General features: G+C 44.0%; 1 protein-coding gene across 11 annotated transcripts in view; it reads right to left on the bottom strand.

Annotated features, from left to right (window-relative positions):
• Rreb1 (ras responsive element binding protein 1) overlaps window positions 1-21,997 on the bottom strand; it is a 126,639-nt gene that overhangs the window by 84,672 nt on the left and 19,970 nt on the right. For 6 of the 11 annotated variants that reach the window (XM_055595115.1, XM_055595106.1, XM_055595116.1 and 3 more), the window contains exon 2: window positions 10,341-10,428. The exons of the other annotated variants lie outside the window; for them this stretch is intronic. The gene's annotated coding sequence lies outside the window, so the exon portion shown is untranslated. The remainder of the gene's footprint in view (window positions 1-10,340; window positions 10,429-21,997) is intronic. 11 annotated transcript variants of the gene reach the window in all.

Raw genomic sequence — 21,997 nt, 5'->3', positions numbered from 1 at the left:
AGAATACAGAAATTATATCCAACCTATCAAACAGAGATATAAAAGGGTGAGTGGGTTATTCTTTAAAATTAGCCAAGAGGTCTACACTACCCTCATAACTTTTATCTGCAAAAATGTTTGTATGTCTTCCTTTTGAGGCCTGTTTCTAGCCAATTATAGAAACCCCTCACTGCAGTATGCTCATGAAACAACTGTCAGTGAGAAAGAGAAATATGCTAACAAGTATTTCCAGGGTGAAAAGTAAGCACGTGGGGGGGGGGTGTTTAGAACAAGAGCTCATTGACGAATATACACAGAGGCCTTCTCTACCTATGGCTTATAATCTTATCCCCCACCTCCACCCCCGAATCTGGAAGTTCCTAAAGAAAACTAGGATCTGCTATGTATTTTGAGTGCTATACTGAATCACGAATGAAATCATGTAAGGACTGTATTAGATAGTATAAGTAATCTAAAGATTACTAAATTTCAGCATCCTTGGCAAGGGATCTTGGAAGCTACTGCCTGCAGAAGAGACGGGTGACTGTATTGATCTTTCCTTACTGGAACCCTTTCATCTTTCACTCTGCTTCTTCAGGACAGACCAAGAGCACAAAGGTTCCATTTTAGATTGTGTGTGGACTGACTCTGCCAGAATATCAAGGTGTGTATAGGGAGAATCTCTTTCTTTTTGAGGGGCAGACAATATCTCACTAAGTTGCCTAGGCTGGCCTCAACATCTCAATCTTGTTGCCTCAGTTTCCCTAAAAGCTGGGATTAGAGGCATGCACCACAAACCATATTTAAAATTGAAAGAACTGGAAAGAAACAATAAAGAAAATATATTTAACAGAATCACACATGGTCTTTCAGTTCACTGAGCCAGACAGCATTTCCCTGGAGGGCTATTGCTGTGGACCCTAGTCTACACCTCACTTCAAAGGAGGCAGAAAATTCTATTAGGACACACCATCATTCTACATAGAACAAAAGGAGCCCCCCCCACACACACACACTTTTTTTTTTTTTTTTAATTGCTGAGTGGTATGGTGGTGCATGCCTTCAATCCCAGCACTTGGGAGTCAGAGGCAGGCGGATCTCTGTGAGTTCAAGGCCAACCTGGTCTATAGAATAAGTTCCAGGACAGCCAGGGCTACACAGAGAGAAAGCCTGTCTCAACACCCCCACCCCAGAAAAAAAAAAAAAAAAAAGGTTCGATGCAGTGGTACATGCCCTGTCTTAACTACTCAGAAGGCTGACACAGGGCTGTTTGAGCCTCTGAGTTTGGGTGACAGAGCAAGATGCCCTCTCCATCTGGCTACTCTGAAATCAAAGCTAGGCTCTCACCTTTGTTAGGCAAGCTCCCAATCACTAAGCTATATTCCCAGCAATGGAAACAGCTTTTAAACCCCCCCCCCCAACAATGTCATTCTACTTGTGTTGAGAAGATCAATAAACCTTCATTTGAATCCTGAAGCAAGCTCATTTCAGTTTTCATTAGGAAATAACATGGACAACTGAAAAATATAAGTAACAGGAATTGTGTGCAGTTAGAAAAGAATCTTACTAAATTAACTAAAGGAAACTCAGCATCAAGTCTTGTTAGTGACTTTCCCACAAGGTTCCTAAAGGATGTATTATTCAGCCAAGTGACTTTATAACACTCATACTGTCCCATCAAACCAGAGTCCTTGCATGCTTCTGTGTGAGAGAAGAGAGGTACGGGGATCCAACACCGAGGAAACAAAGCCACAGAAAGCAATACTACACAGCTCTCGTGGTCTAGCTTGATCGCTTCTACACGATGGGCACGCGTGTAAGTAAGTTCCCGGGAGTTTATAAATGGTGCCTTTACATAACCCAAATCCCCATTTACTTATGCTCAGAGGTCTCCAGCTTCGGCCTTGAATAAACTGCCCATATCTCTACATTACTTGAGATAGCTTATCAAGATGACCCCTGTGCCTGGGGCCCCAACCTGGCTGGGCCAGCTTCTCTAGGTGAAACAGGGCACTGAACTGTCTGCCTCTACTGGTCTTCCTGCTGTTGCCTCTCCCTTAAACTCCAACTTACACCCAAATATTGTGGCCCACTCTTGTCATGACTTTGGGGTGTGCCAACTTTTGTATAAAATTAAAGCCAGGACCAAAGTCAGTTCTCAGCTAAGCGATTCCCAAGTCTGAACATCCTTTCTACAGGCAGTCCCTCCTCTCGGTGGATGAAGCACAGAGGCTTCCAGCACTTTCAGCTCCTGGGACTGGTTATACAGATCATGTGACTGCTGAAATCCTTGGACAAAAGCCGTCATTGTCCACTTTTTCTTGAAATCTCCAAATCCAGGATAAGACCAGCAATCAAGTAACATTTTAATCCTCCAACAACTTTAAATCAATTGATCAATTTTTTTTCCTCCTTGGGTCTCTTCTCCCCTCTTGATAACTAACTTGATACCTGTAAGAGCAACTTTAGGTTTAAAGTTGATTGGTAGCATCTGGTTTAAAAAAAACTTTTTAAAGGTTTTTATAAAAGGCAAAGAGCTTTTAAGTAGTGGATACAGCAGACTGAGGGGCCATTAACAGCCCAGTGATTTCTGTGCTATCTTCAGAGCTCCGCAGGGACATCAGAGTATTAAACTGGGGGCATGCACTTTCCTGCTCTCTCCACCTATGAGCTCCAGCGGAACGAAGTTCTCCATGCCTATGATTCAGAAAGGCTGTTCTCCAGGCAGCCAGAGGCTATTCCATTCCATGCCTGGACACTTCCCTACCTGCACCTCCTGTTCTACCACTCTACTCTAACAGTTGTCCCTGAGGCTCCGCCTACCCGGCGGATGTGACAAGGCATCCTGGCAAACAGCCATCACAACCTGCTATAGGTCATTTCTATCGGTTGCTGTGAATTTCAATGACTAACTCTTCCAACCCCTCAGCAGCACCCCTTCTGCACAGATCCCCTATGCTCTCTCCACTTCAAAGGGTCAGCTCCCAAACCGTCTACTTGCTTCTTGGAAAGTCCTGGCTTTTAATTATGTTTCCAGCTGCCCTGAGCATCTAACAAACAGACAACTAATTCCTATTTCTTACATGTAATTCAAATGTGTTTCCCTTGCTGGACAGAGTCAAACACTACAACGTAATAGAATACTTTCTGCCTCTAGTGTGGCAATCTGGTGTCAGAGTTTCCCGAGATACTAGCAAGACCAAATTTTAATTCCAATTAAATACTCAAATGAACAATTTTGCTATGGAAAACACCAAGGGCTAGTCTGAAGAGAAACAAAGTTTATGCCATCCTTATGTCACTATTAAAAATTAAAAATGTAAAAAAAAATTAAAAATGTAATACAGCAAATCTAAATGCACACACAGAAGTCTTAAAGTTGATATACTGCAAGTTAATGTTGGCATTCAAATGTATCTATGACTCTAATTATTAGAATGTGGTCCTTCTAAGCACCGTGACAACATGCCTACAATCCCATCCTGGCACACAGCAAAAGGACAGGAATTAGTTTAAAGCCAGACTGGGCTACAAAGTAGGGCCCTGTTCCTTTAAAACAAAACAAAACAAAGCAGAACAAAACAAAACGTTTGTGCAAGTACACACACACACACATACACAGAAATGATTCAGTTAAAAGACCTTGATACTCTTGAAAAACAAAACAAAACAAAACAAACTGGGTTCCCAGCACCCACACTGGGGAGCTGATGACCACTGTAACTCTCTCTGATGTCCTCTCAGGCACCTGTACTTACATGCACATACCCACACACATAATAATAAAATAAATATTACATAGACACAGCCCAGATCCAAGATTCTTTTTCTATACAGAGAGTCTTCCAGGTATCTATGACCTCTCTGGTGTAGAGGTAACTTCTTTCTTTATACCAGAGAAGTTTTAAAATTAAAAAAAAAAACAAAAAACAAAAAACAATGGCATCTTGGGGCTGGATAGATGTCTCAACACTTAAGAGCACTTGTTCTTACAGATGACCCAGATTCCATTCCCATCACCTATACAGTGGCTGGCTCACAACTGTAACTCCAGTTCCAGAGGATCATGCTGCCCTCTTCATACCTCCAAGGGCACCAGCCACAAAGCGTGTGATACACAGATATACTTTCAAGCAAAACATTCATACACATAAAATAATCTATTTTTTTGTAAAAAAAAAATCAGTGGCATCTAATATATTATTTTAGTTTTAAACACAAGACAATCCACATTAAAAATACAAACAAAAGCAGGCGTTGGCGGAGGCTGACGCACACGAACTGCCATCACTTAGGCAGAGGTCACTTACTTGGCACTCTCAGGCCATAATGAATGGGAGTTTGTGGGATGAATAGTATATGGGTATGACCCTGGCTATCTTGGAACTTGATTTGTAGATCAGGCTGGCCTCAAATCCAGTGCTCAACCTGCCTCTGCATTCTGAGTGCTGGGCTAAGGCTATACAGAGAAACTCCGTCTCCAAAAATACAAAAAAAAAAAGTATAAAGACACAAATCAAGGTTAGGAGCATTACCACCAGATTTCTTAACACTTGTGTGTGGCCTCTGAAAACTACAAATTACCTCTATCAACTATTCACCCTACTAGCTCTCACTCATTCTGGACCTGAGAGTGCCAAGCAGCTGACCTCCACGTAAGTGATACACTGAACGTGCATCAACAGCATTCTAACCAATTGACTGCTGTCTCCATGGTGATAGCAGGTCATCTGGAAGAACCCAGTGTTTTTTTCTAAACATTATCTAAAGTTTAGAAATTACTACTAATAATTAACAATTATCTAGAAACAAAGTAGATACTTGAAAGTATTTTTTGATTTTTTTTTTAATTTGTTTGTTTTTAGATCTGTTTTGTTTTTGGTGTACCACATGCATGCAAAATACAAGGAAGACAAAAGAGGACGTCAGACCTCTGAGGCTGAAAGAGCAGACAGTTCTGAGCCGCCATGTAGGTGCTGGGAATAGAACCTAGGTCTTCTGCAGAGTGACCGATGCTCTTGACTGCGAAGTCATCTCCTCAGACATTTATTTCTGAGACAAGGTCTCTCTATATACATCAATCCTGCTTTGAACTCACAGAGCTCACCTGCCACTGCCTCTGGAGTACCCAACCATTTTATCCTATTTTACTTTTTAACCTGAACTTACTGATGCTCTTGAAGAAACTTTAACGTATTAGTCAACCTGTATGGCTTGGAAAAACACAATTACATAAGTTAAAGGAACGGAGTTGTAAGAATATGGTAACTTTATTCTACTGCATTAAGAACTTCTCAGGGAGGCTTGAGGGAAGCAGGCAAACAGGATCTTATCAGCCTAGGAAAGGGGAAGGATGAGACAATTAACTGTCACACAGTCGGATTTAAATTCATTCTGATGAGGCTAATGAAAGAAAACAAAACAGAAAGCACCAATCTTGTCTCTTTAATACTATTCAAGTCCCAGCTTGGCAAACCATCTTTTCCCTCAAGTTATTTACACATGTCCTCAGAAGAGACACACTCCAGGGAGCAGGAGCGTAAGCAGCTGCAGGTGGTGGGGGTGGGGAGCACGGACCTCTCATCTGAACCACAAATGCCCCGATGTTCACTCCAAGCTGAAATACAGCATTCAAGGTAGGAGACAAAGAAACTGCATTTCTTTCTCATTGCCACCTCAATTCAGCTGACCCAACTCTGTCAAATTTGAATACTGCCACAGAAGCTGTGTGCCCTGCCCTGAACATCTTAAAGTAACACGTGGTAAATAATCTGGACAGTTCAGGAAGGTTGGGAAAGGAAACAGGAAAAACTTTTCCATGGCCACCAGTAAATACTACACGTTACAGGGTACGGCTCACCCTAACAACATGAAAGGAGGCTCTCAGAACAGTGGGAGATCAGGGCCCATAAAACGAAATGTATGCCATGTTAGGCGCTAAGAAAAACAGAATTCTATTCTAAAACAGATGCACTCAGAGAATTGTTTTTCCTCCCATGACGGTAAAACCCTTTTAACTTTCAGAGTACTAGGCAAACACGAATCAGAAACATTGGGAACAGTGTAAATATGGAAAGCAAGAGCCTCTTTTCTCCCCCTCCCCAAAGACAGCAAGCCACAACACACCAGAAATAGCCTCTGTGAGTCTGCTTCTCAGCGAGAAAGGAACCGTGCGTTAGGAGTGCTTCCCTTGTGATGTTATAGTGAGCTCAAGCATGACTATATATGGTATGTTTATGGGATGAATGGATGCAAACACCATGGAGAACTTATATCCTGCAATAAACCCAGTTCTCCTAAATTCTAGGCCCCATGGTACCCCTGAAGTTAAAGATGCTTCAAACAACAAGGTCTTCAGACTTAGTGGCATCTGAGTGGCTCGTTGCTCTCTGACTCTGTGTGAATGTACACACTTCCTTCTTCATCCTGCCTCCACAGCCCCCTCCCTCCCAAGCTGTACACTCCACAGTCCCACAGAGGCATAAATGCATACTCAAGAATGCTGCTGCTGAATAGGGCCTATGTTACATGACAGAGGGCACCATCGACTGCTTGAGAAACAGCTGGCTAGGCTGCCTGCCTGTCGCAGACAAGCTCCTCATCTGCACAAAGTATTTTATTCACATCAAGTATTCTGACTAGGAGCGAGGACGCCAGACAGTGAATTGGGGTTATGTGTGGGGGTATGGGGGATGTAGGCGATAGCCCAAAGATGTTTTAAAGCCCTGAAAGTGGTAAAGGTGGTAGAAGGAAGAGGAGGGAAGAAGAGAAGAAGGGGGGAGGCAGGCTTCATCACTGACTTTAACAGTCTTGCCCAACCTGTTTTGTGGTATGTTCTGTTAACTCCTTTCTGGCAAATGGATGCAAACAGCAACCCCTTTCTTCCTTCTTCCTCTCAACACAGCCACGTGGGCAATTAAAGGCAGGCTTACAGAGAAAAATGCCAAAGAGAAGAGCTAACCCCGGTCCTCACTGGAATCCAACCGCAATTCTGATCACATTGCTAAGAATTTTACTATTAACTACTGGAGCCATCACCCAGTGAAAACTGCTAACCTGGAGCCCTCACCATCTCCCAGCTCTCCTCCTTGGCCTCTGAATGAGTAAATCAGGCTTAAGCTGCCCTATTCCACTTTTCATGCACTCAGACAAAACATGATACAGGAGAAAACACAGGGTTATTTTTCTTTATCTTCTCGGCTTGCTGTTGGGCACTTACAGGGTTAATGAGTAGCCTCGAGACCAGAAACCTCCCTACTTAGCAACAGAAGCACCAACTAAGCCACACTGGCTGTTCTGACATAGGAAAAGCAGTTTCTACCAGCTGATAATTCCTCATGGTGTTTTAGCTGCCATTTCAAATGACACACATAATGAAACACACACAAACTATGGTAACGGCAGAACTACTTGCAACCTTATGCATTTTAGAGGCACAGATGAAAACCAAGCCCATAAACATGGAACACCAAAAGCTGCTGTCCAGAATCTTTAAACATGAGCTTGCTTGCCCTAAGCGGCTTGCTGCTTAGGAAGACATCTTCACAGAAAAACAGTGAAGTGACAAAGATCTCACATCTGACTAAACCTTCTTCTGTGTGTGTTTGTATATGCCAATTTTAAACAAAACACAAATATAACCTAAGGTCTCCATAGCTTCTCTGAAAGACAGATAAATATCCCATCACAAAGGAAGTCTGAAGAGGCCAGCCTGGGCTACACGGTAAGACTGTCTCCAAACACACACACATACTTTCTCCCCCTCTCTCTTTTACTTACTTTTAAGATTTAACTACATATCCGGGTATGGTGGCTTATGCCCTTGATCCTAGAGCTTGGGCAGATGCAGGTGTATCTCTGTGTGTTCAAGGCCAGCCTGGTCTACAAAGCAAGCTCCAGAACAGCCAAGGCTACACAGTAAAACCCTGTGAGACAAAAAACAAAACAACAACCCAAGTATGCCATTTTCAGAAGCTCTAGAATGTCAAGGCACATGGAATCAGTTGTTACAGGATGTTTACTATGTTAACAGAAATTCATCTCTGTGGCCCATCCAAGAGCCAAGAGCAAAACAGCTGGGACAGTCAATGTGGACGTGCAAAGCACAACAGAAAGGGATATTAATACTCTCTAGCTAAAATGGCTTAAACTATAAAGAAGGAATAATTTCAGTGTAAACATCTGCAGCAACCCTTTGGGGCCAAAAAGGTGCATGTGAGAGGAAAAGAAAACAGAAGTGAAAATTCTAACATGAACACTATCATTGTAGAGTCCTATCTTAAGAGAAGAATGGCTACGTTATCCAGAAACATTCTAGAAATGCTTGAGAATGCCATACTACAGTTTAACTGACAGTTTCTCAAATTATTTTCTAATTAATAAGTTTTATTACGGTGTGGTTGACAAAGCTTATTAGGCTGAAACCTGTACCTTGTGGTAGTTGCTATCTAGCACAGCAAAGACTCTGAGTTGATTCTGAAGACTGGGTAGGGGTGAAGGGCTGTATTTACTATATACATTTTATTATATATATATAATAATACTCTGATACATATACATCGTAAAATGGCTAAATCAAACTAAGTAACCCAACACCTCACATGCTTATTTTTTACTATGAAAGCATTTACGATATTAGATTCTAAATTGAAGGCAATATTTGATGAAGAGATGATGTATAAAGATTGAACTTTCAAAATTCAAACCAATTTAAAATTCAATTTCAAAGTCACAACAAAGGTCTTTGAATTATAAAAAAGGCATGTGTGAGCCTGGTGGGTGGTAGTGGTGGCCTTTGACCCCAGCATTCAGGAGACAGAGGCAGTTCTAGCTCTAGTTCTAGTTCTAAGCCATCCTGGTTCATTGAACAAGTCCAGGACAGCCTGGGCTACACAAGGAACACTGACTTGGGCGGGGGGGGAAGCATGTGTGTGCAAAAGTAAACCACACACACACACACACACACACACACACACACACACACAACCCTTTCTTCAATCAAGTAAAATATTTATTCAGAATTCTCAAACCAGTTTTAGCCAACTAAAACCTTATTTCCAAAAAAAAAAATCCCACATTTGAAAAATGTAAACTGGGTCAAAGAAATTCTAGTGTGGACAAAATGAGAGTACTTAAAGTTAAAACTTGGTCCATGCAGGATTAAAAAAAAAAAAAAAAAAAAAAGCAAGGATGGGGGGCGGACTCCACTGGCTGGGCTGATGCTCACTAGTCAGAGGCAGAGCGGGCAGCAAGACCAGTTGTATCTAACAGTTGTGCTCAAAACAACAAATGGTGCATTCATGAACTGCGACAGCAAAGGCTGTTGATGGGCTGTAAAGTCTGCTCCACATGTGGAGCCTTTGACTTTACTGTTGTTCCTCCATGAAAAAGGACTGAATTCAGTTAGAGAGAGGCGCAGGCTGACGAGTTCAGCTGTGGCAAAAACGGCTCAGATAAAGAGGCCCCTGAGTACCATTTAACCCTCTTCTAACGGGACCTGGGCCTAATGATAATTGAGTCAACCCTTCCACCAGAGATAATGCTGGGAGGGGGAAAGGCATGCTAGAAACCAGAACGATACCCTTCTCCTTCCCTCCTTAAAGAAAATAGCCAATACTCTAAGCCCCATAACGTCAGAGTAAGAGATTAAACATCCATAGCCTGATTACCTGAAACACCACTTCTGCCTGACTTTAACAAAAGAAACATCTGGTACCTTGCTACTCAGCATCCCTGATAATTCTGTCAGAGCTCTGAGTTCTTAAAAAATTAATTAGCAGCCGTGGCACCTGCCAGTGCTGAGGGCCATGATGGTTCCAGCACAGGTGCCACAGTACGCTGTTTAATAGCAAACTCAGCTTTGCAGCAAGCCAACATCAGCTAGGAGAACTCCTGGCTTACCAATTCTTAACCCTTTCATTAGAGATTAATTTTTTTATTTTTTTAATTCCAGTTTGCTGGGCTTGTGAGAATGACTAGGAGATAAAGGTGTCTGTTACAAACCTAGAGACCTGAGTTTGGTTCCAGAATCCACCAAGAACTGACTCTTGAATGCTCTTCTCTGACCCAAAACACACACACACACACACACACACACACACACACACAGAAAGAAAAAAAAAACATACATTGGTCTCATCAGGTGTGTGTGTGTGTGTGTGTGTGTGTGTGTGTGTGTGTGTGTGTGTTGGGCTCTAGATAGCTTAAACTCAGAGATGCTCAGATTAAAAACACAGCCGTGCCCACTTCACCAGAGGTTTTTGACACAAATGCTCCGAATTACCTGTTTTTAGTCTTGACCTAAACTAGCTCAATCAGAATCTTTCTGGAGCTGGATTTGTGTAGCACGGAAAAGTTCTCACCCTGATGATGGATCCGTTTTGAGAGAGCTGGTCATCAAACAGTACAATAAGAAGGCAAATCCCAAAGCGTAGAAGGCCAGGCATCACACTGTAAGACAAAGAAACGAGCTAGGCCATTATAGTGCCGATGTACAGGACGGCCACCTCTTGGAGGCTGCATCACCGCCCCTGGCTTCGGCATTGTTCTGAGTCGCATGACTGTAAGGTTACCAGAGCACCTGTCAGGGAGCGTCAATGCCGACCCTGTGGACTGTCCTAGAGTAAGATAGAGCACAGACCGGCTCCGTGGCAAGTGACCTTTGGCCATCAGTAGCAGTGGCAACAGTATCCTCACTAGTGATGTGCAAGTTCAGAACCAGGTAGAAGCCACAATGCGGCTAAACAGGCTTTTTTTTTTTTTTTTTTCCTTTTTCTAACTAACTGGTCCCAAGAAGAGAAACTTGAAACAGTACCCAAATAAACAAGGACGCCCCACTTTCAGCAGGGTGACTGACTGCAACCTGGGGGCTTCCCACGAAGGATGCAAAGCGGGAGGCTCGCCTCTGCCTCTGTTCTGGGAATGGGAGTCGTTCTGGAGAAAGCCACTGCTCAAAGGCCAAGGCTGAGCTGTGTGCGCTCACATGCTTGGCCACCTGGCTGCTGCCACTCTACTGCTGTCCCCACATGGAAGTCCCTGACTTCCTGCTCCACAGGGCCTCCTGTGGGTCCAGCTTTGCAGCGACTGGCCCAGTGCCACCCTCCAGGGAGCACGGCCATCGAGGGAAACCCAAGATCCGAACAGGGGGCTTATGGGTGTGGGGGAGAGACACAGGATGCGAGCAGGGCGGCACGGGCCTCTGAAAACTTCCGAAACTGTAAACGTGGTCACGAGCTCGATTGCCCACGGACTAGCCAGGAGGAGGAAGGCGTAAAGAGGAAGAGGGTCTTGCTCAGAGCACCCACATTTTCTAAGCAATCGCTGAGAGAATTCTAAGGCTCTGTGGCTCAACGGGCTCTGGGGAACCTCTGGTTGCCACTAAGCTGCTGCTGCCGCCACAGGCTGCGGTGAGAGCCTCAGGAGATCCCTCTCGAGAGGCTGAGAGGGCAGACCTTCAAGGTCCAGGCAGGGATGCCAGCGCCCCGCCCCGCCCCCGCCGGCGCCTCGGCCAATCGGCAGCGCCGCTGGCCTGACTGACGTCCCTGCGGCCCACTCGCGGAATGCCCAGCACTCGCGCTGAGGTGAGGCGAGCGTCCTGCAGGTCCCGTGGAGCCTGGCCAAGCACTGCAAGTCCCTCGGCTGCGGAGGTCACCGACAAGCCCCGAACTGCCGGGCTCCGCGGGCCGGGCGCCCCACACCGTGTCACCCGGCCCCGCCGGGGCAGGCCTGCGTAATGGCTGCCCACCCCGGCTCCCTCACGCCCTTCCCGGGGAAGGCGGACCCAAGCTGAGAAGATGCCCCGCGGGGTCACACGCCTTGGAAGCTCTAGGGTCACGGGACGCACTGGCCACGTCTGGACAAGGACGGACCCGGGCCCGAGGCCGCCCAGGAGCGTTTAAAGCTTACACGGGGGCCTTCGAGCGTCTCCAACAACTTTAACCCCAAGGTTGCTGCCACCACCGTCCGCGTCGGCCCAGAACCGACCCAGCGCTGGGCAAACAGCGATGCGAGTGGGCGGCCGAGCCGCTGTCCGCGCTTTAAAACCCTGGGGTCGCAGGGGCAGGAAAAGGGCAGCTTCGCTACCCGTGTGGACATTTTATTCCTTTCGGTTAAAAAAGCAAGAACCACGTTCTTATTAAAAAAAAAAAAAAAAAAAAAAAAGACAGCCGAGGTTCTAAGAGCATTAACATGATGTGTGTTTATTCTATATTTGGCAATACTGAATTCTAGCACTTCGGTTTTTGAGTTACTGTACTAACTGCAGAAATACAAATGATGATCAGAGGGGCACACGCGAGTCACCCTTTACAAGGCACTGCCCGGAACTTGAAAATGTCCCTGATGAATGTCACACCTCATTTCTTTGCGAAGGTCTTGAGAACCTTTTATCCTTGAAGGATGCTTTCTCAGGGGAGGAAAGAACGTCCTAAAGTCAGATGCGGTAACCACTCACAGCATCTGAACAAATCCATGTTGGTCTCACTACACAAAACTGTAGCCAGCAGGCCTCAGAAAGACTTGCTTTTCCCCTAAATTCTCAACAATTAAAAAAAAAAATTCAACAGCCACCTGACCTTGAACTCTCATTTTCATCTGTCTCTTGCAGTACACTCTCTTTACTAACCATTCAGCACACTGCAAGCCCTGATAAAAGAAGTTAATGTTTAGTGAAACCTGCGCATGAACTGTACTAAACCAGATAGGAGTGAAAAGGCAAAGTTCTGTTAACCGCATCCACGCACTGGAGGGGGTGGAGGGCGACATGCGGAATAGTCTCTGAACCTACAAGGTCTCAATGATAAAATACAAACGTCCAGAATTTAACGAATTATGCCAATATGTATCACCCATGAAAGGATGATTCTGATCCATTTTGTTGTCTCTGGAAGTTTTCTGGAAGAGATACATACACCTCAATGAGTTGTCAGAAAACAAAACAAAACAAAATTAAAAAAATTGTTTCATCTGTCCTCTCACTTTTTGAAGGCCCATATACATTATCAACAACCAACTTTAATTATACTGCCAAACATTTATCTGTTCGGCTTTTGTAAATAATGTATTGTAACTGAAAGAAAAATGGCCTAATATGTATTAACATCTAAAATATCTTTCCCTTAGCTCTTTAATTTTCCAGTGTAAACATTTTACTTCAGCCTAAGTAGATCTGATTCTAACATTTACTATATATTGAATTAAATATGAGAACTTTCTGTTAACTGACACTGCATTTTTACATTATCTATATTCCCATTTCTACACTTGCCCTTTTACTTTCAAATAACCTCAGGTTACATAAAATTTCAACCAACACACACCCAACATACACAGACTGTCACAAATAGGATGTTCTCAGGTGTTTGAAGCTACTAACTTTCTCTCTTCCCCATCCCCCCTTGCTTAAAGAGCACCAATAGAATCAGTCACCTTGGAAACAAACATCACCCAGTGTTTGCAGAACAAACAATGGTACCTTTTCAGCCAGTACCAGGCAGGCAGGGCAAGGGGCAGCCAAGCAATTCTGGGCCTTACAGGAGTATTAACATATTAAATTCATTCAATGCACCAAAAGGTAGTTAATTACTAAAACTGAAGTGCTCTCTACCATGAGCCTTTGGCTAGACACCAAATGCAAAGAAAGTGAGACTTAAAGTTAAAAGCAAAACAAAAATAAAAACATTATTTTGGAATTGGTTTAAATACCTGTAAAAAATATAAGGCACATTCTTCTTACTGATGAGCACCCTCCAGAAAACAAGGAAGTTGTTTTTTTTTTAAAAAAAAAAAAAGCAAAAGCATGTTTCATCTAATTATTCCTACCAAGGCAAAACATTATCTTCTACTATGTCACCAAATTAAGTTTTTAAAAATTATATATCTCATGGCGCCTTAACTGGTGAATGCAATTTCTGGTATGGATTAATCTTATTATAAAAAAACTAAAGAAACACAATTTCCGGAACAATTTTTTTTAAAAAGTGCCAAAGAAATACAGGAATCTATACAGACTTCAGAGAGCAGTGACTACACTTTTTGACCTTGGGTCACAAGCACTAAACTGTCATTTGCTGAACTCTTGCATAAATGAATCACTTTGAGCAGCTCAAATTTTAGGAGAGATTCTGGCTCCTGTTTTTTTAAAAAAGCACAAGTGGGCACTTAATTAAAGAGAGACACCCGAGTGTTCCTCCCATCTTCCAGCATGAAAAAATTTAAATGTCCAATGAAAGTAACAGTTTCCTCCTTTTTCTGGGTGTGTTTTCCTTCCCACCAATTAAGAAAGAAGCCTAGGTCTAACTGAAGTATTTGCACAGCAGTTTGGTGTCAGTTAAATACCACAGTAACTGGCATTTTCTATCACCTCCAGCCTAAGGAACAAATGCCTAATTAACATGGACCAACATGCAGCTTAAACTGGAAAAAGTTGCCAGTCTCTTTTTTCTTTCCATTTCCCCCCCTCCTCAAAGATTTGGGTCTTGAGCATGTTTTAGTAAAAGTACACAAAGGGTGTCTTGACTGGGGTGTAAAAGTCTAATTGAAGGATGCTTTTTTTTTTTTCAGTGACAGTAAATCAGCTAACATTATCAACCTCCCTGACTGGCAAGGAGGGGCACACACTGAGATGGGGGTTAAACGGCTAGGCTGGTGCCCTTGAAAACAAAAAGGAGCCCTGGCTCTGATGACTGGTGATATGGGAAACTGAAAAATGGCTGAAAATCCGGCCACAGCACCAAGCACCAGGCAGCCACTCTCAACACCGTGGGCAGAGAGAGGAAGAGGAGGAGGCAGGCCAGGGCCAAGTGACTTCTCCCATCCTCTCCTTCCACCATCACAAGAGAAGAAAAAGCACCAGAGCAGGCCTTCCAGGCCTCAGTTTTATGCTGCATCTTTCCAAATCATTTTTTTTAGTGACCTATACTACCTGGAGTAATTTGAGCAAGTGACTCCACCGTTGGGCCAGAAGAGCCAGTTTCAATTCTTTAGAAAAACAACAAACCCCTCAGCATTTGGCTTGGTTTTATTTGCCTGCATATTCAGCATCTAGGCATGGACGCATGTTCTCTACATGGGTCAGCATACAAAACCAACAGCCAAGCAACTTCTGGGCTGCAGCCTGGTTAGTGCCTGGACAATGGTAGTTACAGCCTTCAGCCCTCCAGCTGGGCTCCTTGGATTCCAACTCCCTACCACCCCCTCCCTACAGCCCAGGGGTGGGGAGGAAGCATCTAGGAGAGCAGAACATTCTCCCTGTTCCTCCCAGGCCTTTCTGGGAAAGCCTAGGGACAAGACTGCCCACCTCCTGACAGCCCATAAAGTGAAGGGTCAGTCTGGGGCTTCTGAGGAAGGACTCCTAGTGCTGGGCCACTCCCACCACCCCCCCCCCATCCGGAATGATGACCCTAAAGGCAGAGCTTCCTCCATCTTCTGAAGAACATCTCAAAAGAGCAGAGTTGGGAAGGGAAGAGAAGAAGAGGCCAGGTGTGTGGTGACTTCATCTTTCTACAACATTTGTACCCAGTTTCTGTTTCACTGCCACTGAGAGCTGGTGCATGCCTACTTTTTTTTTTTTTTTAATGAAAATTCTGAGGGCAACACATACATTAGTGACAGACTTCTGTAAGCCACCTGAGAATACAACAAAACCATTAGGCTTCCGAACTTATTAATCCATCTTAAATAAAGATATTTATGCTTTGTTTATAGATTCATGTCTCTAGAGAATGTTATTTACTTTATGGTCTGTTACACCTAAAAAAAAATATTTCAAGAAGGTAGTAGGTCTGTTTAGAAAAAAAATCACATCCATATGTGTGTATATGTGTGTGTGTTTTTTTCATAACCCTGTCCTTTCTCAATCAAATGGCTTATCTCATCTTACAAAGAATGTGCTTATTTTTAATCATTGGGACCCAAAGTAAGCTACTGAAGGGGAAAAATTCCTGGGCAATTGTTTAAAATTTCAAAACAAACTGAAACCCCTAAGATATCAATCACAACGCATTTCAACCTGTTTTTTAAAACTCTTAATTACTGACAGCTACAAAGGCACAGGAGAAGGTGCCGGCGGTGGCACCTTCCAACTCAAAACCTCTGCCAGAATCAAACTGGTAGCTATGTTTGGAGGATTTCCCCCCCTGAGACCTTCACTGAGGTCACTGTGTACCAAAAGTAACTACGGCCTCTGGTCAGGGCAGAGGAGCCTGCCTCACAGCTGGGTCTATCAGGCAAAGGTATGGTGTACAAATGGCCACAAGTTCTTTAACCGAGGCCTGGTCATCACCACCATCTCCTTCACAAGATGCACTTCCTCCAATTATCCCTGCCTGCGATTCACCATTTGCAGACGAGTGAGGAACACTGGCTTCCTGGACCCTGTAGGCTCAGTTGATAAGCTCTTACTTACTGTCTACATTTCTTTGCTAAGCTGCCACCTAAAGTTCCGTGAGCAACTTGGAAAGGCTATAAAGGCTTGAAATAGAGATGCAATAAATGTTTTTGGAGCACATACAGACCCGCCTAAAATGTAAACAGAATACCTGCTATCTGGCCCAGACTCTCAGAAAATGGTGGAGTGGGAACAGTGGCCTGGTCGTTCTACAGATAACAGGGGACATTTCAACATCCCGTTTTAGAAAGAGGAACACAATCAGAGGAGGATGAAGAGAAGGTTTCTTAAAAAGGTTTCCTTCCAAGGGACAGCCTTTTCTGTTGCTCCACCTTAAAGCAGATTTCAGGATGTTGAGAATTTCCCTAGGTTTAGGATTCTTTTCCTTTACGTGAAAAGACAATACCTTCTCTCCTCCCAAAGGTTTGTATACACTAAGAAAAAAATAAACAAACAAAAAACTTTCCAGGATCATAATTCTGTCACCTAACAATATGGTACAAAATATACAGTCTTCCCATTTCGGGAATGGAAAAAACTAAAGACTAACCATAAATTAAGGGGGGGGGGGGGGGGCTCAGGGCTCCTAACTAACAAACCCAATGCTCATGCTAACAGACCACAGTAGATAATTAAAAGGGCCTTTGAAGGAATCATATAGCAAGAGGTAGGCAGGAATGCTTGGACGATCTGACAGATTGAATTCACTTCCCTAACTCAATTCTTTGCTCTAAAATGAATGTGATCCAAGGGCTGCACTGGAAACTGCTCAGGGAATGACATCTTCCTGCTGGACCAGTGGGAACAAAACACATCCTCCTAACTTGTTAAAGAATGGCCCTCGGCTCGGCCATGACTCTGTAGCCATTCCTAGACTGAGTCAAGGGATCCCATTTACAGCTCAGACCTGACCTAATCATTATTTTCCTGACATTAGACCTTAGAGTGATTCACAAAGGAACTGTCTCTAGGGCAGGAGCCTCTGGGGAACTGTTTCAAGGGACCCACTTAATTATCGCTTCAGGAAGTTATCTACTAGCCAAGTAAATTTACACCTACATACTATTACTTTGCAAGCATATACTCTGCTATAATCAATGGCAACAGATGCCACTAAAATGCTATTGCCTTCTTTGTCATTACAGCTCCCAACATATTCTAAAAATATAAAATCGTGCTTGAAGATTTAAGATGGGTTCTTAGCATGTAACCCTCTTGCCTGGAACTCTCTACATAGAATGGGCTGGTCTTGCAAGCTTGCCACTGCCTCTGGATGCTAGGATTAAAGGCATGGGCCACCATTCCTGGCCTGTTGTGTTTTTTGAGCAACTATCCCTATATAGCTCAGGATGCCCTAAGGCTCGGGTCCTTCTTCCTTGGCCTCTGCTGGGACTACAAGTGTGTATCACCACCACATCCACTTTCAATTAAAGTTTTTGTTTGTATTTTTTTAACATTAAAAGATACACAAGGATGAAGAGAAAGCATGTATGAAAATGTGATAATGAAACCCATTACTTTATATGCTAATTTAAAAAGGGAGAGAGTGATCATAGGGTTGGGAGGGCATGACCTTGTGGCAGAGCCTGTGTTTAGCAGGTGTGAGGGCCTAGGTTCAAGCCCTGGCCCTGTAGAGATGTGAATGTGTGTACTTACACATGCTAATAACAGTAATATAAGTCCCAGCCAGGCATGGTGCCTCATGGTTGACTCCAGCTTGCTTGGGACACTAAGACGACCGGGTCACGTGATACACAAAAGCAAGCACATTTGTCAGTATTTTTTCACTGAAAAGTTGAGTAAATTTGTGATTGTGTTCAAAAAACTTAATCCTAGACTGGCTTCATTTAAATGAGAAAACAACTTTCCTTAATGAGAACCCAGGGAGTGGGAAGTAATTAGAAAAAAATCTGCCTATGACCCAAACCCAGTCCTCCAGATTATGCCACAACAAAAATAATGTGATTTTTATGCCAACATAGGTGGACTATGCCAGAAAAGACTTGTCATATATTCTTAAATTTGAAAAGATACTGTATAACTTAAGAGGTCATAGAAAAATGAGTCTCTTATCCACAAATGAATTACCACTTTCATATTGTGTTCCTCCAAGCAAAAAGTCCTCTAGAGCTGAAAGTGTGCTTCAGTGGTTAGCATGCTTGCCTCGCATGCATGAAGCCCTGGGTTCTATTTTTAGCACAGCACTCACCCACCTGCATGGTGCATGCTTGCAATTCTAGGAGTCCTGCCTGGCCTATATGAGACTACCCACCCCTGCCCCAAACAAAGGGCTGCCTCTGCCACCAAAAGCCACCTAGAAAGACAAATACAGTTTTGGAAATGGTCTTTTCAGATTTGTAGCAATACTACTACTTTATTCTTCATTTGCATTATTCTTTTAATTCATTTTCCTTGGTGAGTATGAATCATTTGTGTAGGAAAATAATTTTAAAATCTAGTGGGAGGATTAGAGAGCTGGCTCAGCAGTTAGGAACACCTGTTCTTGCAGAGGACCCAGGTTCAATTCCCAGTACCCACACGGTAGATTGTTTACAGGGAATCTTACACCCTTTTCCAACCTCTTTGTGCACTGGGCACGCATGTGGTACAAACACATGCAAGCAAAACACTCATGTACATAAAATAAAAATAAATAAGTCTTTAAAATCTGCTTGTAAATATCAGAGAAATAATTAAATCCTTAGGATTTTGTCACTTTTTGTTTTTGTTTTTCGAGACAGGGTTTCCTTGGGTAGCCTTGGCTGTCCTGGAATCCTCTGTAGACCAGGCTGGCTTTAAACTCTGCCTCTCAGAGTGCTGGGATCACAATTTGTGCCACTGCACCTGGGTTTTTTTTTTTTAAACAAGGTTTCACTGTGTGTTCCTGGCTGTCCTGGAACTCTCTCTGTAGACCAGGCTGGCCCCAAACTCAGAGTTACCTGCCTTTGCTGCCTCTGGAGTGCTGGGATTAAAAGCATGCACTACCATTTGCCTGGCTCTTTGTAACTCTTAAAAGGGTAGCAAATCACCTTGTCTTCAGATGTCTCATTATCTACCAAGAATACCAACATTTCTACAGTCACACTGTGATTTTGATTTACCAGCTGGTAGCAGATTACTGATATAAACTGCTCGCTTACACCCTAACACTGGGGTGGCACCATGAGTGCTCTGAAAAGCCAATGGAGACAAATGCTGGGCCTCCTGGGTAGGCGCGGCACGCTGACATCTAAGGAAACCGAACATGTAAGACCAATGATCCACACCTGGACACCTCAGCCGGCCTCACTTTCCTCACCTGCCAGGTAACGTGTAAGGAGAAGAAATGAACCATGCTATGTCCTTAAAGCATGATGGCTGTAAACACAGATTAGAAAAGAGATTAACCAAACCCTGAGCTCCCTAACTACTCTCCCAAGTTCGGTGGAACTGATCTCACCTAGTTCACTACTTACTCTGCGTGAAAAGCAGAGGCATGGTTAAGATTTAAACACACTTCCAAGCGCTCCACCGAATAGCGTGTTCCCAGCTATGCTAATTTGTGGGGTAAGCCTGCCCTAAACAAAGACCATGCCGAACAACAAATACGGCTCAGTTTATCCGCTGTTTATATGGTGCTGGATATTGGGTATTTATAGTGTTTTATATCATGCTCTGTAATCCCCACAGCATAGATCTGATTACTCTCAGCTTACATGTGTAAAAAGGATCGGCTTTTTCTAAACAAAAACAAAACCCTGTGCTGTGAAAAGCAAAGGCTGTTTCCGATCGCCTTGTGAGCTACACACCCGAATCCCGAGTCCTCTGTCCTCGCATCTACACCTGCCAAGCAGGTAAAGTAACCCTTCTTCAGGGACCATTGACTGAGCATTCAGCGATGCTCCAGTACTGGGTATGCATTAAAAAGAAAAGTATATAAAAGACAAAAAGGCCTCATGGAGCTTACACTCCAGTATGAAGAAACCTGATTTCATTCCTTTTTATTTAAGGAAAAAAAGTGCCTGATACTTATTGGACACTTGATATATATTAGCTAGCTTTCTTCTGCCTTCTAACAATTTTTTTTTTGGGGGGGGGGGAAGGTGAGACACAAACAAAAAAAAAAAAAAAAACCCCACAAAGTCAATGGAAGAAATAGGCTGCGTTGGCCACAAAGGAGAAAACAATTTCACCTAATAAACAACTGCAGAACTGTGAGAATGAAGAGCGCTGTGGTACCCTGGCCTGGGTCTGAGTTTCGACTCACTGGCCGCAGTGTCCCTAGACACACCAGGCACATCTCTCAAGGCCCCAGCTTCTTCACCTATAAGATGGAAGTAGCAATGGCCTTGTTAGGTGGGTGAAATGAGATGACTGTTGCAGTAACGGTGAGGACCAGTCTCCTCAGTCTCCTCAGGCCCCATCTTCCCAACCTCCCAAACGTTAAGTGTGCACGCTTGCCAGTGCTGTTGGGATATTGGGAAGGCAGCAGAGAGAAAATGCACAGGATTTGTTCAACACTCACGACAACACCTGCGTCTTTAAAAAAAAAAAAGGCTGCGAGAAGCCAAACCTGGAGGAGCACTATGCTCCTAGTACCAGGAGCCAGGCACAGAATTTGCCCGGAGGGAGATCAGATGCAGGTGGTTGTGAAACGGCAAACGCAACTGAATCTGAGTCACCCGGGGTGACGTCCAGAGCGTGTGGATTATGTGGGCCCTGGCCCTGGCTCCGGCTGCCTCTCTTTCAGCCACTTCCAGCTTTACCAGAGGGCTGAGGAGCGCAAAGCAGTGCAGTGCAAAGGGATTTACTACTGCTTTGCAGGTTTCTAGAGGAAGGCCAGTTAGCTGTAGAGGATCAAAATGATTTGGGGGTTATTATTATCAGTAAAAAGCCATAAATCCAGACTTGCCTTGCCTGGTGAGGGACAGGTGAGGAAGGTCTGGGCCCTTTTTTCCTTGTGGAGAGAGACAGAAGCCACAGCCCCAAAACGAGGATGGAGAAAAAGAAGTCAAGAGAGAGGCTCAGGTAACAACAACACTGAGACCCTGGGCAGGTCCAGAGTAACTGGTGTCCCAACCAACTGGCAGCTCTCTATACGTACAGAAAAGCTTTCCTACCGACACACAAACTCAGCTGCCAACACTACAAACACAAAGCCCCCTAAAAGAGCTTCCCAGACCAAAGGGAAATAAATGAGCCCTAGCCTTCCAGGTAGGGGCCTACCTAACTAGAATCCAGGTGCCTGCTACCCTGCCACACCTTCCCTAAAGGTGGCTCACCTGAATCGGTAGCTATGGAGCCAGAGAATGTGACTCAGCTTTCCACCAAGACTTCCTCCTTGTGTGTGCATCAGTGCAGTGGCTCAGGGTAATTAGCATCCTAATACTCAGCTTAGTGCATCCTGAACCAGATGCCCTGGGATGTGTTCTGTGCTCTGTGTCATGGGAGCCACCAAAGCAGCAATGCTCAAACCACCTTCTCCCTCTTAACAGTGTTCCCAAGGCCCTAGTAAGACAGACTGTCCCCACTCCGCTCAAATCCTCCGGTTCCTACGACAAGAGATGGAAAGGTCAACCTCTGCCCTACCTGATCTGGGCCCTAAGTAAACCATCAACCCTGTTATCTTCTAGCACCTCGTCTTCAACAGCAAAT

This window comes from Psammomys obesus, unplaced genomic scaffold, assembly GCF_907164565.1.
Source record: "Psammomys obesus unplaced genomic scaffold, mPsaObe1.curated_primary_1811, whole genome shotgun sequence".
In the NCBI taxonomy this organism is placed as follows: Eukaryota; Metazoa; Chordata; class Mammalia; order Rodentia; family Muridae; genus Psammomys; species Psammomys obesus.
The sequence above is the reverse complement of the archived record's forward strand: the minus strand, read 5'-3'. Positions and strand labels throughout refer to the sequence as shown.